This window comes from Manis javanica, chromosome 1, assembly GCF_040802235.1.
Source record: "Manis javanica isolate MJ-LG chromosome 1, MJ_LKY, whole genome shotgun sequence".
Lineage (NCBI taxonomy): Eukaryota > Metazoa > Chordata > Mammalia > Pholidota > Manidae > Manis > Manis javanica.
Window position 1 is genome coordinate 161006602 of NC_133156.1, and position 21403 is coordinate 161028004.

At 48.5% G+C, this 21403-nt stretch overlaps 1 long non-coding RNA gene across 1 annotated transcript in view; it reads left to right on the forward strand.

The window, feature by feature from the left end:
• The first annotated feature begins 238 nt into the window (after positions 1–238).
• Positions 239–21403, forward strand: part of LOC118972696 (uncharacterized) — a 49370-nt gene continuing 28205 nt past the window's right edge. The window contains exons 1-4 of the long non-coding RNA XR_005061768.2: positions 239–480; positions 9545–9624; positions 10863–10974; positions 11113–11243. This is a non-coding gene — a long non-coding RNA (uncharacterized lncRNA). The remainder of the gene's footprint in view (positions 481–9544; positions 9625–10862; positions 10975–11112; positions 11244–21403) is intronic.

The window sequence follows — 21403 nt, forward strand, 5'->3', positions numbered from 1 at the left end:
AGGCACCTGGCAAGGTGGGCATTCAGCAAACGGTGCTGAGTGAGAGAACTCTCCCATTTTAGAGGGGTGGATCAATCACAGACCTTAGCTGCAAACCCCTTAGTAGCAAACTTCTGGCTCACTTTAGTAGATGACTGTGAAAAGCTATCAGGGACCTCCAGGAGGGGGCCGGTGCCAGACCCGGAAGTCCTTCGGGCAGGAGCCCTGCCCCACCCCCCATGTTGCACCGGACAGCTAAGCCCCTGGGCCTTCAGGGGGTGCTCAGGACGGACACCAGAAGCTCTGCCGGGGCTCCCCATGAAGGATCTTAAACTTCTTCCGCTGTGTTTGCCAAACCTGGTTTCTGTGGGGTCCCCATTCCTCCCATGCTCACCTCCCCACCGAGGTTTCAGCCAGAGGAGCTGCGAGGTCACGGCCCACACCCAGCTGTCCGTTAGGCTGCGAAATCCAGCTTCCCGCGTGAAAGTCCGGGGATCACAGGTACACCTGAGGTCTGACAAATCCAGTTTATTGCCGGGACGACGCTCCGGGAGAGCCAGGGAATGTGGCTCAGTGGGCCGAGTGGAGGACGGAAGCATCTTCTGGAAGGTGCAGGCCCCGGCTGCAGGATCTGAGGGTCCGTCTGTCCCGGCAGCAGCTTCTGGGCAGCCGGAGAGCGCGGGCGAAGGGTCGGGGGGCGCGCGGAGGCTTGGCTCTGAGTTGGGGGTCCTGAGGAGAGATGGCAGGAGCCGACAGGGCGGGCGTCAGTGGTGGGAAAGCCGTGGGCACCCCACGAGTCGGTCGTTCGGCTTTTCCTACTGCAGCCGGACCTTGGGAGAAATGATATTTCCTGTGCACTTTGCAGTTGGCTTTACCAGAGGTTGTCCTTTTGGCCTGATGAGTTGCAAGATTGCTTTTTTCTCTTTTTGGTCCGAGCTGATTTGTACTCTTTCACTGGTGTTCAAAAAGATACTGAACAAATATGCACCCGACCGTAATTCCCATTTATTATCCCTCCAAACAAGGCCAGTCTTATTCACATGGCTGTCACACAACAAAAGCCTGTAGAATGAATATTCTATATTCATTAAAAGATTGAATGAGTTACATTCATGAAAGAATTAATGAGGTACAAGTTTTAAGAAACATGAGGGGTTCTGTGTGCTAAGAGCTTTAGATGTATTAACTCATTTACACCAACTTTGTGAAAACTTCCTGGGGTTTCCTGTTGTCATTCCCATTCTACAGATAAGGAAACCGAGATCTTGGGAGATTAAGGCACTTGCACAAGGTCGCAGTAAGTGTGGAACTGGGACCTGAAGACCGACAAGATAGGTCTGTCTAACTCTGAAACCTGAGATGACAGAGCTCAAGTATGACACGGACGCTGTAACCTCTGTCAGCCTCCTGTATTTTAATTGTCTATTAATTTTCTCTTATACTCTGGGCTCCTTAAAGACAGGGACTCTGTCTCAATTCATTTCCCCAATATCTTGCATAGAAGTCAACTTTAGGCTTTCATAGATATTTGATGAATTAATTGATAAAAGAAGAAAGGGAGGGACAGAGGGAACAGAGGGAGAGGACAGAAGGGAGGATGAGGAGGAAGCGAGGGAGGGAGCAGTTTGGTGAAGTTTCCTTCTAAGGGACAAGAGGTCTTTTGCACCATCTTATGGACATTTTGCAGTATTGCAAGGGACTGAGGCACAGGGCTGTAAGCTGTGGCCCGGGATTCCCATCAGGCACTCAACCCATGCCTAATGGTTTTCCAAAGAACTTCTCCAAAATAACAGAAGTCTTAACTGAGATCCCATGACAAATGGCTACCAGAGAACAACACACAATTGCCATTGCACAGGCAAATGACTATGGAGCACAGTGCTTGCTTCCAACTCGATATTTCTCCACATTATCAGAAATCCTAGGCAGAGTTGAACCTCCTTTACAGAAGAGTTGAGTTGGAAAATTCTGGTTACAAATGCAATTCTATTTTCCCACTGATCTATATAGTGATGTATCATAATCTTCTGTTGATCCTCAACTGACAGTATGTCACACAATCTAGTTTTACGTTTCTCTGTCCATGGGTGATTTTGCCAACTAATCAATACCTAAGAATATTTTATACTTAAAAATACTGGTTACCTCCAGGTAAAGGAACTCTAGAGTGAGCTCTGTTAGGAAGCCAGGAACCTTTTTTTTACAAAGCAAAGGTCTTATCTGTTTTATACATTTAAGTGATGTATTAAAATCCTGTGCCCAACTGTACAAGTAGTAAAAGATGACAGACTGGGGATGTGAAACCAAAATAGCCCAGAGTCACATGGAAGGTTTTGCTCAGATTATGACATCAGCTGCAGGGCAGGACAAAGATGAAGGGTGAAGCACACCTGTGCAACATTGCTTACATAGATGCAGACTCTGTGCTATTTAGTGCTCTGCCCTTCCCACGGGGGCTGCTGCAGCAGCTTCCTCCTCAAAACTAAGGTTTTAGTGTTGTTTCTCACCCTTTACAATTAGGAATCAATGATATCAACTCCAAGGAGGCAGCTGCCAAAGGTGGCCCTTTGGGCAAAATACCTGGCTGACCCCTGTGGATCTTCCCCTTCAGCTGATGCTGCAATGTGAGGAACATGGGATTTGAAGTCAGATCTAGTTCAGATTTTGTCTGCATCACTCACTAGCTGTAGTGCAGGTGACAACCTCGCTGAGCTTCACTTTCCTCACCTGTGAAATGGGAATAAGAAACTCTGGCAGGGTTATTACGAGATAAGTGAGACAGTGCGTGTAAACATAGTAGACACTGCAGAAATAATAGCTATTATTATTGATGCCAGGGTTCTTGTTTGCGGAGCTGAAGAATGAGCTTCACAAACAGTTAAGGTAGGAGAGCAAGGTACAGGCTTTTATTTAGAGATAAAGTGAAAGGACAGACCTCCAAGCTCACGCCAGGAGGGGACAAGAGAGTCCTTAGTGGTGTGCTGTCTAGGGGGTTTTACAGACAGTTGAGGATTTTTCAAGAATGTGAAAAAGAGTTTAGGGCTGTGGACTTGTTAAGTGGTCCTTGAATATTAAAAATTAACTCAACATAAGGAATTTCCTGCCTTCATTTCTCTCTGGGACACTGGCGCCTTGGTCCAGGAGCACATCAAAAGGCTTCTTGCACAGCCCCCAAGGTGGGCTTAGGTATTGTCTATTTGCTAAAGAATCCTACTTCTTGAACTAGCTGGGTGTTAAAATGCAATCTTATCTTTAAGGTGGAATCCTTCCTGCCTTTTACTGTGTTGTCTACAGCTGGGTCTGCATGCTAAGTAAGTTGCTCAGTTTGTAAAATCACCTCATCAGATCTGAAGGAGGAAAGACAGCACATAGGCCTGGGCCTTTTAGTATGTTAAAGTGAATCTTACACATGGTCACAAATGATTAGCATAACAAAACATGTGCTACTCTTTATCTGGGGAATATTAACTGATTTCACTGAAGAATGATTCTAGAGCTCAATGTTTAACATAGAGTTTTAGCAGGGGGGTTTCTTTGCATGTAGTTACATTGCTCTGACTGCAAATATCTCGCCCTGCCCCCTCGGAGGCCCTCACCCTACTCTGACTACATCCACCGTCCCTGTTTCATTATCACCATTAGTTACAGATGAGGCTTCTAGTTGTCTACATCTTCATTCTCCCCTTCTGTCTTAGGAATGTGCCCAGCTTACAAAATTATAGTTCCAAGGCTCCTTTACAGGTAGGGATGGCCAATAAGAGATAAGGGAAGTTATTGGAAAATAGGAAAAGCTATTTAAAAGGAAGCTTACACCTCTGGCAAATGAGTTTTTGCCCTTGATCCTTTTTTATGCCTGGAACTCAGAATTGATGAGTGGGACTCTAGCAACCATACTGTGATCATGTTAGGACTTGGTGAATAGAAGTCATGCTTCAGAATTGATGAAGCAGAAGACAGAGGATTTGGGGGCTCAGATGACATTGCGGAGCTGCCATAGCAGCCATGGACCACTATCTCTAAAGAACTTTAGGTTATATAAGAGAAAACAATCCCTACCTTGTTCAGGCCACCATGACTGTGAGACAGGGACCATGGGCTTAGCAGAATAGGGTGAGGGCCTCCGGAAAAAGCAAGGCAGGATATTTGCAGTCAGAGCAATGTAACTACATGCAAGTGTGAGAAACACACTCACTGGTCCAAATTCAATAAGTGGACCCAGACACAAAGGGAACAGCAGAGCGAGGCTTTAATGACGGTCTTGCAAGATCGGGTGTCTGGTGGGCAGGCACACCTGGGAAGTTTAGTGCCAATAATTTATCTCCTACTGTGCGAGTCCCTCCCCTGGTTCCTCATTGGCTGAGTACTACAGTGTTCACAGTCTTCCCCGATGTCGCCTGAGCCCTTTATATCTTTCCTTTACATTTGTCTTATTATTGGTAGGTTTTAAAAACTCAAACAGGTATATCCAGGCCCTTATCAATTCCCCCACCCCCACTCTCAGCCTGAGCAGCTTCCACCACGTGGCCCTTTGTTAATACCTTACTGTTAAAATGCTTAAACATCCTAGTGGGAATAAATCACATTTAGGTTTTATACTCTTTCCTAACACAAGGAAACCCCCTACCAAAACTCTGTGTTAAACATTAAGCTCTAAGGTAATTGTTCAGTGAGCTCAGTTAATATTCTCCAGATAAAGAAGAGTAGCCCATGTTTTTATTGTACTAATCATTTGTAATCATGTGTAAGATTCACCTTAGCACACACTAAAGGCCCAGGCCTATGTGCTGTCTTTCCTCCTTCAGATCTGATGAGGTGATTTGCAAATTTGGCAACTAATTTAGCATGCAGACGCAGCTGTAGAAAACATAGTAAAGGCAGGAAGGATTCCACCTTAAAGATAAGATTGCATTTTAACACCCAGGAAGTTAAGAAGTAAGATTGTTAACTTACTCTTTAGCAAACAGACAATACCTCAGCCCACCTTGGGGGCTGGGCAGGGGGCCTTTTGATGTGCTCTCAGACTGAGGCCCCAGTGTTCCAGGGAGAAATCAAAGCAGGAAATTCTTCATGTTAAGTTAATTCTAAATATTCAGGGACCACTTAACAAGTCCACACCCCTAAGCCTTTTTTCACGTTCCCCCAAATCCTCAACTGCCTATAAAGCCCCTAGACAACGCACCACCACGGGCTCTCTTGTCCCCTCCTTGGCATGAACCAGGAGCTCTGTCCTCTCACTGTATCTCTCAATAAAAGTCTCACCCTGACTCTCCTACCTTGGCTGTTTGTGAGATCCATTCTTTGACTCCACAAACAGGAACCTTGGCACCAACTGGACATTTGTTAGCAGCTACATGCAATTTCTTGGTGGGTGCCTTTAAGGAGAGCCCTCATAACACTCTGGCCCTCACTTTAATGTATAAAATGAAGGAGTGGCTTGGATAGCCCCAAAGACCTTCCCAACACTCACAGGACAGGCCCACATTTCCACCTCCTGAATTGGAGCTTACGCTGAGCTCACTAAAGCAGAAGGTCTAACAAATCTTACGATTTTATAAATAAGGAATTCGAGTCAGCAAGTGGCTTCTGGGGAATGCCACATGGGGTCAGTGCACACTCAGAAATGAAGGCCCACCAGCTGCATCCTGTCTCAGGTGTTTGGGTTTGAGGGAAGAGCCTCCTGTGGATGGATGGAAGGCACTTCTTTTGCAAAGCAGAGCTGCCTGGACAGAATCAAGTTCCTTTCTAGATTCAGCAGGGAGGAATCTTAAGGTAGTCGCTGACCTAGGAAGCCATCTTCCAGAATATTACTGTCGCGCGCCCTGTCCTCGCCGGCAAGAACAGCACGCAACAACAGCAGGATTCTTCTGCAGAAAGCTTTATTCTTCAGCTCTTTGTGAAACAAATGAGTTGGGCAGGACCCAGAGGGGAAGGAGAGGCTTGCTTATATAGTTCTCATGCTCTGACCTGGTTGGTGCGGCTCCATATGCCTTATTAGCATAACCATTTGGTGGGTCTCATTGGTCCTTATGCCAAGGCGCAATTAGCATGTAGTTTAGTGGTGTGGGATGATTTGTCATTAGGAAGTTTGGGGCCTTCCGGCTGCCCTGCATTGGGCGCTATTTTCTGAGCGCGGCTGCCAACATATTACTGTTACTATTATTTTCCTTGTTACAGGATTTTGGAATTCCTACATATCTTTTTTGACCCACAGCTGATGAAAGCTATAGATCCTCTCTCAAAAAAGATTGAATACCCAAGACAGTAAATCAAGGCCAAAGCCCGTGACTCAAGGGGTCCTGATGGTGCATATCTAGCTCGTCTGCAAGTGAATGATGCCAGGCAGTGAAATGGTATAAAACAATTGCTGTGTGGCCTCAGACAAGGGTTCTGTCCCATGCTGTGGGGTGATCTTGTATGAGCTGCTTCACTTCCTGGAGGCTCGATTTTCTTTTTTATAAAGTGTGAAATCTAATATCTACCTTGGTTTGGCATTAACATGCATATAGCACCTGCCAGCTCTAGGCACGTGGTGGGCAGTTCGTGCATGGCCCCACAAGTCCCCAGTTAGGGGCACAGGAGGAGAGGCCTGGGGAGGATAGGGCGGGCTCAGCTATGATCTGCATGTTTGCAGAAGGCTGGGAGAGGCAATGGAGGAGTGGCTGGCAGGAGCCCCAGAGGGCTGGACTGCTGTCTGGGAGGGTGCAGGTCTGAACCATCCACATGTGACTGAGGTCACCACAAGGGGTGTAGACCAGTAGTTCTCAAGCTTGGACCATCTCAGAAGCATCTGAGAACTGTCGAAACACAGGCCAGTGGGACAGCTGCTCTGAATGACCCATAATTGTCCCCAGTTCTTTCAGGGCCACAACTCAAGGCCTGGGCTTGCCACTCCCAGCTGGTTGCTGGAAAGCCAAGGGTGCATTTCAGAATCTCTGGTTGGTTTGGAATTGTGTTTAGGATGCATCTAGCAAGGCAGCCCTAACTCCACACCATGATCTTGTCCCTTTATTTTGGCCTCCAAAAGATTTCATTGGACCAAATGTTTCATTTACAACATTTGAAGATGAATGGTCTAAAGCAATGGTTCTTAAATTATGTTTCCTGGACCAGAAACATCAGCATCACCTGGGAACTTGCTGCCCACCCCTCCCCAAACACTCCCCAGGCCTGCATATCAAAAGCTTTGAGGTGGGAACCAGCTGAGATTTAACAAGCCCTGCAGGTGCTGCCCTTATAGGTCAAAGCCTGAGGAGCACTGACCTAAAGGCTGTGGGCCCAGGGCCTGCTCCAGCCACTCTGCTGGCAGAGGTGCTGCAGGCGTCATTCTCTCCAGTGGCCCTTTCCCCCTGGGCGTCCCCAGCCCCTACCTTTCCCATTCCCCTCGTTGCTCCCCAGCCGTTGCTTGCCCGCCTCTGCTCTCTGCTCTGGCACCCAGTACTGAGGGGTGAAGAGCTAACCAGCGCACTCATTTCTGTGGGCCCCTGGAGTGGTAACGAAGTTCCCTTGCAGAAATGTATGCTTCCTAAATCAGAGAAAGAAGGAACCATAGGGCCTGATGAGGATGCTGGGCTAGTCTGTGGCCTTTGGACACCCTGCGTCTCTGGAGGCATAATCAGCACAGATACAGGAGTGGAAGGCGGGTGGTGGGGGTAGGCGGGGGGAGCAAGGTGCCGCTGAAGGAGGGGACCATATGGATGCCAAGTCCTCCCCTGGTGTGAGAGAGGATGGAAGAGTCCATCCTCTTGGAGCCTGAGGAAAGAGAGGAGCACATCTCCTACCCCCATCCCCACCACCAATACCCTGTATGCAGCAGGTGCTTAATAAATACAGACCAGACATGTGCTGCTCATCTCCCCAAGGCCTTGGAGGCTAGGCCACTCCTTTCGTTTTTCCTGTAATTGTGGTTTCTAAGGGCTCTGCTTCCTCCTGCCATGAGAAGGTGCCTATTTTTAGCTTTAATTCCTGCACTGTTGAACTGCCTCAAATGCCCAGCTAAGAACTGCTCAGAGTACAGAGTGGGGAGGTAAAGAGCACTCAGGCCCCTGGTGTAAAAGCAGGGTATGAAAGAACCTGGGACCAGGAGGTGCAGTTGCATAAGGAAAGCCCCCGTCTATAGAGCAAGTGGTTCCAGGCCTCCTGGATGTCTGACCTGCATGTGTCTATTTAATCCTGGAAAAGCAGGTTTTATACACATTTGTGCAATCTGATGAAATTCTATCTTCCAAAGGCCCTAAACCCCAAAGCTAAAATGCAATAAAAGAAATGAGCCACAAAGCCATGGGAAGTGATTTTGAGCTTCATCAGGATCTCCCCCTCTCCCCCAAGGGGCCTAATCCTGTGTACCCCCATTCTTCTCTCTGCTCCCAACTACTCAGGCCCTCTGGCTACAGTCTGAGCCACTCTGCAGTGCTAATGATGGTGGTACCTGGGGTGCCAGGGATGGCCCTGGGCATCTGCATGGGTAGTCTCTGGATGTACAATCACTGTCCCCACTGTGTTGAAGGGGACATGGGCACAGAGGCCAAAAGACCTGCCCACATTGTGCAGCTGGCAGTGGTGAAGCTAAGGATCTGAGCCTGGACAATTGTCTCATCCTTTTCTCACCTCTTCCCTGGCTCTGGCCTGGAAGGAGCGTGAGAGTGTTGTATGTGTCAGCTTGGCTGGGCCATGGTGCCTAGAGATTTGGTCAAAGATTATTCTGGATGAGTCTGTGAGTATGTTTTTGGATGCAATTAACATTTGATCTGGTAAACTCTGAGTGAAGCAGATTGCCACCCATAATGGGGTGGGCCTCATCCAATCAGTTGCAGGCCTGAATACAACAAAAGACAGACCCTCCAAGTGAAGGCAAACTCCTCCCGCCTGATGGCCTTTGAGCTGGGAGACTTTGGCTCTTCCTGGTCCTATGCAGCTTCCAGTCTTTGTACTTGAACTAGGACATCGGGTCTGCAGATTTTGGACTTGCCAGCCTCCATAGTTGCACAAGCCAATTTCTTATAATGAATCCCTTTCTCTATATATACACATCCTTTTGGTTCTTTTTCTCTGCAGAACCCTGACTAATATAGGAGCCTTTCCTCAATTCTACACTTTTTTCAGCCCCTCAGCACTTGGTACGGCACCCAGCCCATAGTACGGGCAACAAAAGCATTTTGAACACAGAGGCCTCTGCCCAGCAGACCCTCAGCCCTGAGAAGGCATTTGCCTCTCAGTCCCTCCAGGGAGGGCTGTGGGAAGAGGTGCAAGCCCAGGGACTGGGCAGGGTGGTGGAGAGAGCAGTCAGGACTGTAGGACAAGAGTGATTGAGTGACCAGGGTGGGGCCAGCAGAAAGCAGAGGGGATGTCAGCACGCAGCCCTGCGTGGGCCCGAGGCTGGATGTCAACTCTTGCCACTGTTGGTCAAAGCAGATGTCGCGTGGGGTAGGACTTTGGGAGGCACCCCACCTGAGTGTCCCAAAGGTACGTTCCAGGGCACATCAGACTGGCCTGTAGCATCCCTTTCTTATCATTTATCCAGAAATCAACTTATTAACTCAGAAAACAATTAAGCACCTCCCTTGTCTAGGACTATGCTGAGCCCAAGGAACAGCAAGAGGAACAAACACGGGCTTGCCCTTAAGGAGGACAAGCAAAACAGCTATTAATGTTAGTATGACTATCTGATAATATATTACATACTTATATTACTTGTAGATAATATATAATTACATATTTATGTATTCTTAACACATGTATAGTATATATTGTAGTAATGTCAATATTACTCATTCCCCTTACATGGTGTTCAGTGTGCCAGGTAGGCACTGCTCTTGGTATTATATTGGTTACATGTATCATATTAATTCATCTAATCTTTGCCACAGACCAGTGAGGAAGCTACGACTACCCTCATTTTGTATGTGAGGAGACAGCGGCACAGACAGGTTCAATGCCAGGCCCCAGGTCACACAGCTATTAAGTGGCGGAGCTGGGGTTTGTCTCGAGTACTCTGGTTCTGCTTGTGGATGAACCCTCCACTTGGATGTGCACTAAGGGATTCACCAAAAGGGAGAAACTTGATGGGGACTGAGGCAATGGTCAGTTTCCTGAGAGAGGAGATCCCAGGGGAACTTGAGAGAAATGCAGGACAGCTGGGTTGTGGGAGGGAAGAGGTGTTAATGGCCAACCGGATGCAGAGGGCTACCTGTCCCGACCCCAGAGGACAGCACCAGGAGCCATGCCCAAGCTACCGCACAGCCTTGAGACAGGGCCTGTGTTCCTGGGGCACAGGGAGTGGGGAAGGGGACAGCATGTGGTAGCTCACCTTATACTCCTCTTGGGCTTGAGGTCAGTGTGACCTTGGGGGTGGGGAATCAGTGGGATGTGACCCAGGGGTGGGGGGAGTGAGCATGACCCTGGGGGGTGGAGTCAGGGACTGTAGGGGACATTCACCCAGGCAGAAAGGAGTCATTCAGCCCAGAAGTTGCTTAAACTTCTAACAGTACAAGCAGACTGGCCTCTGGTGTGGTTTTATTATTGTTTTTAAATTATCTACAGACAGTGCCTGCCCTCACCAGGGCAGCTGCGCCCACTGCCCTTGGCAGGAAACCTCCAGAATATTCAAGTCATCAAAGCAAAGTGTTTGGTTTGATTGTTGTGGTTTTTGTTATTTAAGGCTTGGATTCCCTTGGAACATATAGGGAATATTCCCTTAAAACGATTGAAATGTATCAGTTACTCATGAAAGTCACATGGGCAATCTAATAGCCATATTTTTTAAAAAAGGGAAAATAAACAGGTGAGATAAATGTTAATATATTACATTTAACCGAATGTGTTAATTTAGTATGTAATTTGTATAAAATTATTAATGAGCTGTTCTACTTTTTGTCTTTGAAATCCAGTGTGGATTTTAAACAGCAGCAATCTCAGCTGGGACTCCCCACCTTCCTGAGCTCACTAGCCCCGGGGTGCAGAGGGGCCCCCCGGAACAGCGCGGCCGGAGAGCCTTGACTTGTGGGTAAACGAACCTGAACCGAGCGGGTGGCCACTCCGAACACGTTAGCCCCTGGGAGCTGTTTTGTTCGCTTCTTTTTTATAGGACCTGTATGGGCAGCATGCTGAATATTAACTGCACGTCGTCGCCTTTTCCAGGGGGAACTGGGCCTTTCTCAGAGCTGCTCCTGCCCGTGGCTGCCCTCCGCTCTTCTGTTTCTTTGGTTTCACGGATTCCTTCGAAGCATCCGCCGCGTCCTCTCGGTGGAGGACCAACGCGAGTAAGCGCGGTAAGACATCCTGGACGTCCTCTGGGAGAAGCATTTTCCAAAGACAGCCGCGCCCGCTGAGCCCCAGGCAGCAATGCGTTGCTCTTCTTCTTGTTGGGAGAGAGGTTTGACCACGAGGGGCCACACCCCGGCCCCCCAGACCCACATTCTGGGCAGGCAGGGCTCTGCCTAGCACACCCGCTGAGCCTGCCCTCCCGCCCGCTGCCCTGCCCGGGCTTAGAAGAGGCAGACCGCGCGCTCCGGGAGGCCCCACCCTGCCTCCTCCACGTTCCTGCCCGGATGAGATGTGGAAAGGCAGGGCGGAGAGTGGGTTCTGGCAGGCAGTTCCTGGCCATCTGGGACCCACCTGATTTGGCCCGGGCACCTCCTCCCGAACGTGCATGGAAGGCAGCCACATCCTGGATGCCCCAACCGTGCTTCTCAGTGAACCCACCCTCACCCAGATGGCCCGACTCGCACTCAGCCCATCTCAGCTGACTGCTTCCCCTCGGACCCCCAGCCGTAGCAGCTCCTGCCCTCCTTCTGGGGACCAGAAACGGTTGCCAACTGCCAGCAACCCAACCTGGGGAAGGGTGTTATACTCTTCCGTGAGAACCCTTGAGAAAGAGGTAGGTGAGGTTCAAACTATCATATAATCAAATATCCATAGAGGGTATGCTTTTCTGGGTTTGGTTTCTTTCATTGACCACAGTAACTGTGCGATTCATTGTGTGGTTCTGTGCAGCAGGGGTTCATTCCTTTTCAATTGCTTCATAGTATCTCCTTGTATGAATACACATACACATTGAGGAATACACTTAAGATCAATGAATGCTGTGTGCTTTGCTCTATGCAGGTTTCCCTCAATTTAGAAAAAAGTTTGAAAAGGCAAGTAAGGAATAGGTACGATGAAGAAAGCCTGTTAATTGCACACAGCTGAAACCATTTCTCACTCATTTGAAGTCCAGCAGCCAACGATCTAGGCCTCTCTGTAACGGACTGGTTTTACCTCCTGTGAGAGTCATTCGTGTTCACCTTCCATTCTCAGCTGTGAGCTCCTGAAGGGCAGGAGGCTTAGAGGGTTAGTACCAGTGGTGTGCTGGCAGATGATTAATGGCTGACTCCAAAAAATGTCTGTATAAACATATATAAATAAGTTGAATATACATCTACTGATATAAAGTATGCAGAGCACACAGTTAACAAATAGTGTTAACATATACAATACTTTCTATTGTAAATTCTATATAGCCAGTTGGTTTTCACAGATTTTGAAAAACTTTTCCTTGGACCCTTGTATCTTTAACCTTCCTATGGGTTGCATTTCAGTTATGATTTGACAAATGGCATTGCTCAGCACTTCCCATGATATTTGTTCTTATTTTCTATGTCTGTGGATAAAGTGAAGGTTCCTGTGGCCAGGATTCTCACCTGGCCCTGGTTGGCTTGCTCACTACACACGTGTGAGCAATATGTTGTTATTGACTCTATATAAAGAGCTCCGCTCAGTGCTCTGGGAGACACGGGGGGCCCAGCTGCAGGAGGGCAGAGACTGGAGTGGTGGCAGCACCGAGGACAGAGACAGAGACAGCTGCAGGGGCAGAGAGGCCCAGAGGCAGAGACCGGCTTGCTGCATGCAGACTTGCTCTGAGTGGACACGGTTCTAGTGACTGACCTGCCACAGTGAGAACAAAGTTGGGTATAAACCCTTTCACCCCAAGAACGTTTTCCACTGTTATTCCTCTATCTCACTGAATCCATAGTGAACTTGCTCAGGGCTGAAACCCATTGGCAAGACAGTGTTTCATCTTACATTTTAACAACTGAACAGATTACCACTTGAGGATTAACATAAAATCTTTTAGTTATTTTGTTATTTAAGTTTAGAAATGACATCAATTTTAAGCTAAATACCTTGTTTTCAGTTGCTACCTATAACTTTAGTGTGATTTGCTATTTCTAGCAAAATCGACTATTCAAGTCTTTATAACCCTATTACCAACAATAGTAACAAAGACAGACTACAAATAAATTCTTCATACTATCTGATTTGGCATAGAAGTTGCTCATGTTATCATAAATGAGTATAGTCTCACCATAAATGTTGGTTAAATTTTTATGTTAATAAGATGAAAGTCAACAAAGACGTATCAGACGTATCTTGGAATTTTGCTCATTTGTCCATGACATATAAGCAACTTCTTTGCTAAATTGGATAATAGTTTTCAAATATTAGAACATTTGCTCACTTTTTCTGCTCTTTGCAATGTAGGAGCTATAGGCACAACACATTTTAAAATTTATTCTGCACTGTTAACATTCTCTCCATTACTTTCTTAAGCCTAGACAATCATCAAAATAATAAATCAAGCCCTGTTGCAGTAATTTCCAGTTTCCTTGGGGTAAATACTCCCACCATGGTCAATTTCAAGCTACTGACATGTTGTCACAAAGAAGTGACACCTAAGCTTGTTTTTGAAGGATAAGGATGGGTTAACTGGAGGGACAAAGGAGGGTGTGCATTCTAGGCAGAGAGAAAAGCATGAGAAAATGCCTGGGGGTCCTAACAGAGCATCTTGATGAGCAGATGCCCAGCACATCAAGACCTTGTCTTACCCACCAGAACTGACAGTATTGGGAACTGATACTCATTGAATGAACACTTGTGACAGTCACTGAGTGAAGCATGATCTCATTTAATCCTCATTAGAATCCTGTAACATAGGAATTTTTATTATCCCTTTTTACACATAAGAACACTGTTGTGGCTTAGAGCGGATGAATAACTTACATAAATCACACAGGAAAGGGGAGAGCTGGAATTTGAACCTGGATTAGTCTGACTGTGGAACTCTGAATTTGCCTACATCTTCTTAAAGGCCTCTCCTTTCGTATAGAAATCAGGAAGAAATCGATGGGGCCCGAACCAAGGCAGGCTGAGGGAGCGGGGAGAGAGAGGAGGGCAGCAGTAGTAGGGAAACAGCCTCAGACAAAATCTGGTAACCAGCTGGTTGTGGGAGGAAGAAAGAGGAGAGAGAGAGTGTGATCATACGACTTTTTACACAAACAGTTGGGGGATATTGTAGCCATTAACCAAGGTAAGGAATAGAGGAGAAGAAATGAGAGAAAGAGGGAGGGAGATGATGGAGTGGGTTTTGGGTGTGCTGAGAGAAACTACCTTCCAGGTGGAGAATATTTAGGAGGCATCGAAAATGTGGCCTAGACATCAGGAGGAAGACCTGGCTTGGTGGTCTGGATGTGGCCTCATAAACCTGTGGTGACCTCACCTGTGAGCACGTGACACTGTTCAGGGGGAGGGACAGCATTTACCTTCAGTAAACCAAACACGGAGAGCCCACATGAAGGATATTCTTCTCATTTTGATGTGTTACTATTTGGTCAAGCATTCTGGAAGGCGGATTTTAGTGACTACAAATTCTAGTGAATGATAAGACAGCAATCTTTCTGGAAGTTGCTGCAATACTTGATTTTTAGAGATACATCATCTGTTACCTTCCACGGGAGAGGCCCCCACGTGAATGTAGAGCCAGCTCTGCAGAACCCAGACTGGGGGCTGCCCTACCCGGCCCAAACCCAGAAGCGATTTCCTGGAGGCCTTGTCTCGCCTGAGGGTTTCAGCCCTAGGCAAGTTCACCCTGGATTTGGTGAGACTGAAAAATGACAACAGAACCTTGTGGGTAAAAGGGTTTATACCCAGCTTTATTCTTGTGGTGGCAGGTCAAGCGCTAGAATCCTGTCTGCCCCTGGGGCAGTCTGCATGCGGCAAGCCAGTCTCTGCCTCGGGGCCTCTCTGCCACCTCTTAGCCCCACAGCCCCAGAGCCCAGGGAGGAGGTCTTTATATACAGTCAGTAATAACTCAGCACCCACGTGTGTGCAAGCCTGTGCCTGCGAGCATATCACGTGTGCAGTGGGCAAGCAGACCAGGGTCAGGTGAGGATTGTGGCCGTGGAACTTAGATTTTCTCTATAGGCCCCCATCCCCCTCTCTTTGGGGGAAAGGAGAAAAGGTAATGGGAGCCTTATGATCCTGCTGACCAAAAAATAAAAGGGCTACCAACCCATGGAAAGTCTCAGCTGGCCACAAATCTCAGAGAAGAGCAGGCGCTCTCATTCGTATGAGAGTGAGACCCCTGTTGTGCCTGTGAGAAGTGGATTCCTGGGCTCCTCCAAAAATTCTGATTCCTTAGGACTGGGACAGGGCCCAAGAAACGTCATGGTAATGGCCACCTGTATCAGTCAGGGTTCTCCAGAGTGTGTGTAAAAATATTTATCACAAGGAATCAGCTCATGCAATTACGGAGGCTGAGGAGTCCACAGTCTGCTGTCTGCAAGCTGGACACCCAGGAATGCTGGCGCTGTGATTCAGGCCTGAGGACCACAGAGGTCACAGCGTAAGCCTCAGTCCAAGGGCAGAAGACTCACTGGCAGGCAGAGAAGGGACAAAGTCTCCCTTCCTCTGCCTTTCGTTTTAGTCAGATCCTCAACATCTCGGGCCATGTCCGCGCACACTGGGGAGGGCCGTTTCCTTTGCCCAGCCTACTGATTCCAATGTTAATCTCATCTGGAAACACCCTCACAGACACACCTGAGAGTAACGTTTGACCAAATGTCTGGGCACCCTGTGGCCCAGTCAGGTCAACACACAAAATCAGCCCTCACACTACCCTGGGCGGGTCTGAGGCTGCGCAGCACGGAGGACTGCCTGGGAGAAGAGAAGGCAGAGAAACTGGAAGGGAGATTGGAGCAGGGCAAGCTGAGGGCCAGGGGAGGGGTGCATCCTCACAGCCTCAAGAGGGCTTCAGGGAGGAGCAAGGCGCCCACTGGGTCAGAGCTCAGGTTGTGCAGGACTGAGGGGCCTGTGGACTCACCAGCGGGATGTCCCTGGGGCTTGGGTCAGAGCTTTGGTGGACAATGGGCAGAGGCTGACTGCCCTGGCCTGAAGCCTGGACCGAAGTGAGGAGCAGGCTGGCAGGAACAGGCCCCAGGCTAGCCATGAAGGGAGGGAGAGACACAGCGCAATGGCCCGGCCAGTCACCTCGCAGCCGACGGACAAAGTGCGGCCGTGGAGCCCAGGGCCGGCTACAGCCTGTCTGGCTGGCTGTGGAGGGCGTGGGGGACCTCTCTGTTTCTCCTCCTCTCTATTCTCTGGCACCGCAGGTCTTGGGGACTCAGTTTCCCTCCCCTGCCTCTGGGAGCTGCCCTCTCCAAGCCTGGCTGCAGAGTGGGTGTGGGCTCCCTGGCACCGTCTCTTCTGACCCCCAGAGCATCTATACAGGACTCTTCTGTTTCTGAAACTACTTTGATAATCCGTGCAATGAGAAGTGGGCTTAAATGTCAGTTTGCAAAGGTTCCTAATTTTGCAGGTTCCTATAGTTCCAAACATCTAGTTGGGTTGGCAAATGGAAAAGTCAACAGGACCTAAGGACAGATTTTTTAGATGAAATATTCCATAATACAGAAAAGTACCATGAATTTATTCTATACCATTGTCCCTATTGTTAATCAAATTCTAACAGGTTTCCATATTTGATTCCTATTTACTTCTAAGAGATGAAAAATGATGAGTAAGAGTGTAGGCTTTTAAGTTCTGGTGTGTCCTCCTTCCATACCCTGAGTGTGTGGAATGCATGCACATGCGCACACACACACCAGGCAATGAGTTCTAAGATCTGGTCCCCTCTGGCCTGGCTGACTCCTCATTCTGGGCAGGTGTCTGAAAAGATGGGGCTTCTCTAAAGAATTAAGCAGGTACAAAGGAATCTCAGCCACCCGATTTGGTCCTTAAAGTTTGGTGCACCCTTTGCACTGTCTGCCCTTCCTCAGTAAAATGTAAGAAAGTAACCTTAATGGAGCATGTGCTCTCAACCATGGGCCCCCTTTCCACACGCTGTCCTTCTGCAACATGCTGCTGTGTTCAGCTTTATGGATAAGTCATATGGTGTGGCTGGGTCTCAACTTACAGGACCATTCTCCCCCATCCCCCAATGGCCACTTAGCTTCTTTTTATTTCCGGTACTAAGCCAGGCTACAGTTAACACAGCTTACCAGTGCTGGGCATTGTGAGATGTTTTTCATTTCAGGCAATCTCATGTGATTGAAATGGTGCCTGATTGCAGCTTTAGTATATATTCCCAGCTTCTGGTGAGGGTTGAGGGCCATTTCACATGCCACTGACCACTCCGCTTTCTTCTATGAATTACCAGTTTTTCTTCATGTGAGAGAGTGTCTGCCAGCCATGCTTCTGTCCCAGCAAATGACACTGTTGGGAAGGAGAGATTAAAGATGCTGACTAAGGGTGAAGCAAAGGTCCTGAGGCAGCAGAGGAGATGGGGCCAGAACCTTAGGCTGGAGAGAGGAAGAGAAGAAAGAATGTTGGCTCACCAGGTGGAAGTGGCTGATGGGAAATGGAGGGTGCTCTCCCCCCATGGCTTTGGGTTTCCCAATTCCAGTGGTTGTGGTAAGGATGCAAGGGGTGCTGTGGGCCTGAAGAAAGAGTCTCTGGGGATGCAGTGGGAAAAACTAGCCTGACTGTATGAGAGAATGATCAGGTAGTTCGGAAGGGCTGGTGGCAGTGGGCGTGGACCAACATTAAGCCAGTGTACACCACTGGCCACCCAGTGTGGGTGACCTGTTAGAAGACGGCTGCCGGCTATTTCATAGAGCAAATAACTCTGGGTTCTTTTTTGTCTTTTACAAAGATTTTATTGAAAGGTCTTTATAGAGCAGCATGAAGACTTCGATCTGTGTGGGTACCAGCTGGCCTTGGGTGGGCTGGTTTTAGGCTCCGTGGTGCACATCTGCCCCTGACATGGTAAAGAGACACCCAAGAATCTTCAAAGGGGACTGTCTTGTCAGAAGCATGGCCCCAGGTCAGTGAAGGTGTGAACTCTCCCAGCAGCCAGAGGCCTCTCACTGTCCCTCTGATACCTCTTCCTTCCACAGGAATAATCTCCGGGGCATGCTGACAGATGGGCTGATCTTGATTTCAGTCCCAGCACTGCCACTGAACAGCTCTCAGCTCCTTTTAGAAGTCAGGATGAGGCTGCCCTGGGCTTTGGAAGTGAACACGTGTTTCACCAAGTTGTGTTCATATAAAACTATTAGTTTCTGAATGGCCACCAGGACAAATCACCACCACAATGAGGGGTTTAAACTACAGGAACTTGTTCTCTCTCAATGCTGGAAGCCAGACATCCAAAATCCAGGTGCCTGCAGGTTGGGGAGAGAACCGTATCTTTGCCTCTTGCAGCTTCTGGTGGCCATCGGCCTTCCTTGGCTTGTGGCCACATCACTCTGAGCTCTGCCATGTCTTCCCATGGCCTTTCCCTCTGCCTGTCTGTGTCTCTCCTCTGTGTAATCTGATAAGACCCTTGTCCTTGGATTCAGGGCCCATTTAGGCAATCCAGGGTGATCTCATCTTGAAATCCTTAGGTTAATTTTCTCTGCGGAGACCCTTTTTCCAAATAAGGTCCCATTCCCAGGCTCTGGGGATTAGGATGGGGGCCACCACTCAAGCCTACTATACTACTTGCTCAGGCAAACCTTCCAGCACGCAGATGTAACCTGAAGCCTGTAAGATAGGTGACTCAGGGGCTCTGCAAAGTAAGAGCTACAGAGGCCCTAGGGTAGACCTCCTGGAGTCCCACTATACAGAGGAGAACACTGAGGCCCCAAGCAGGGAAGTGGCAGAGCCCAAGAGACACTGGTGGCAGTTCTTCTAGGAATTAAACCCTTGTACCTGGAGGGAACATTCACTTGCCCCATCTGCAAACAGCAAACCTCGTTTGAACATCTTTTGTTCAGTCCAGAAGTCAAAGTCCTGAGCAGATTCAGTGGCACACATTCAGGGTGGAGTGTAGGGAGCAGTGACCTGTCACTTGTGGCTGAGGCTCTTAGTGCTTCCTGGCTTGTCCTATTGAATTGATGCCTCGGATCTGTTTGATTTTTCTTGAAGAGCACAACTGATTTTAAATGCCATCTGTTGTAAACCTCTATGGCTAAACTGCAGTATATTTCAGAACAAAGGTTCATTGGTCATTGTGAAATTTTGTGGAGGTTGTGCGACAAGCTGGAAGAAGGGCCTGTGTTCAAAATCATCCCTGATCTTTATTTACTTATTTATTTTGGTATCATTAATCTACAATTACATGAAGAACATTATGTTTACTAGGCTCCCCCCTTCACCAAGTCCCCCACACATACCCCTTCACAGTCACTGTCCATCAGTGTAGTAAGATGCTGTAAAATCACTACTTGTCTTCTCTGTGTTGTAGAGCCTGTCCCGTACCCCCCCAACATTATACATGCTAATTTTCATGCCCCCTTTCTTTTCCCCGCCCTTATCCCTCCCTTCCCACCCACCCTCCCCAGTCCCTTTCCCTTTGGTAACTGTTAGTCCATTTGTGGGTTCTGTGATTCTGCTGCTCTTTTGTTCCTTCAGTTTTTCCTTTGTTCTTATGCTCCACAGATGAGTGAAATCATTTGGTACTTGTCTTTCTCCACCTGGCTTATTTCACTGAGCATAATACCCTCTAGCTCCATCCATGTTGTTGCAAATGATAGGATTTGTTTTCTTCTTATGGCTGAATAATATTCTATTGTTTATATGTACCACGTCTTCTTTATCCATTCATCTACTGATGTCATCCCTGATCTTTTAACACACACTAAGCTGTGTGACCTGGGCTCATTAGTTAACCTCTCTGAACATCCAGAGTTGGTTTGAGGATTGGTGAGACAGTGGTTGTGACAGCACCTGGCATGTAGTTATTACTCAATAAATAACTTCAAATTTTTCCTTTAAAAGGAAAAATGCTTGCAGTCTAGAAAGGAAGGTAAGAGGCAATGCTTAAAATAATAGCCAACACTTAAGCATGTTAGACCCTGTCCCAAGTACATCACAGGTATCCACTCACTTATCCTCTCAGTGACTCTGTGAGGCAAGCATGGCTGGCATTCCCTCTTACAGATGGGGAAACTGAGCTGATAGGCAGTGAAGTGAGTTGCCTGAGCTCACAGAGCTGGGATTTGAGCTGTAGTGAATGTGTCCCCAGGTCCTGCTCTATTCTGCCTTCCCAACGTAGCAGAAGGAATATTTTTTTAAGGGCAGCGAAGGATGCTCAGGGTGCATTTGAGGGATCAGAGAGAGGGAGCACCTCTGGCTGGAGAGATGGGGGAAGGCTTCAGGACACAGTGGCCCGTCATGGGTTGGGCCGGATATAGCAGACGGTGTGAAGCAAGAGCCGTGGGGTCTGTGCGCGAGGACAGGGTGCATGCTTGCTCCAGCAGTCCCTGTTTTCAAACTTCCCTCACCTCCTGCTGGCTCTCCCAGAGCTTCAGGCAAGGAAGGCAACCCCTCCCAGCAGGGGCGGAGAGGCTGACTGGCCAGACATCAGGGGCCAGTGACACAGGGCTGGCCCTCAGATCTTCTTCACCAAGTGGAGTGGCTGTGGTTTTTGTCCAAATAAAAATACTCTGAGGAGTTAATAGCCTTAAGCCAGGACAGGAGGTGCCACCTGGGACCTTACCCACAAACTAGGTAGCAGAGTCACGCTGCCCTGAGCAGCAGGCCGCCTGACCTACAGAACATACGGCCCCACAGCCCAGCCCAGCCTGCCACCACAGACCGTGCACTCAGCTCCGGGGAGGCAGGGCTCACTGGTGAGGCGTGCAACTTAAATACACGTGGATGACAAGAGAACCCAGCCAAGCCCTGTGCTGGGGGCAGCCGGGAGAGGCCAGGGCACACACTGGGGCACCATACCTGGCTGCTCTGTATTTTGGGAACTGAAAAAAAAAGCTGCAGGTAGAAGATCTCCCCTCTGGACTTTCCACCAAGATGGGACTTTCTCAGTTAAGAAAGGAAGCAGCACTGAGGTTGTTATTTGAGAAACACAGGCAAGAAAACCCAAAGTCAGCCTCAGCCCTAGATAACAGGCAGAAATAGCCTGGTGGGTTGCTTTCTTCTTTTCAGCAAACACCTTTGTGGTGCATCCCATGAGTGATGGGCCCAGAGCTCTCAGTTCCCCTTTTCATTCACGTAAGGAGGCAGGAGCCCTGGGAGGAGACGTGGTGGCTGTGCCCCTGTGGGAGCCACACCTGCACCCAGAACCCCTCCTCAGCCTCCTATGCCCCCAGGGAGCCTGCATGCACAAGGGGCC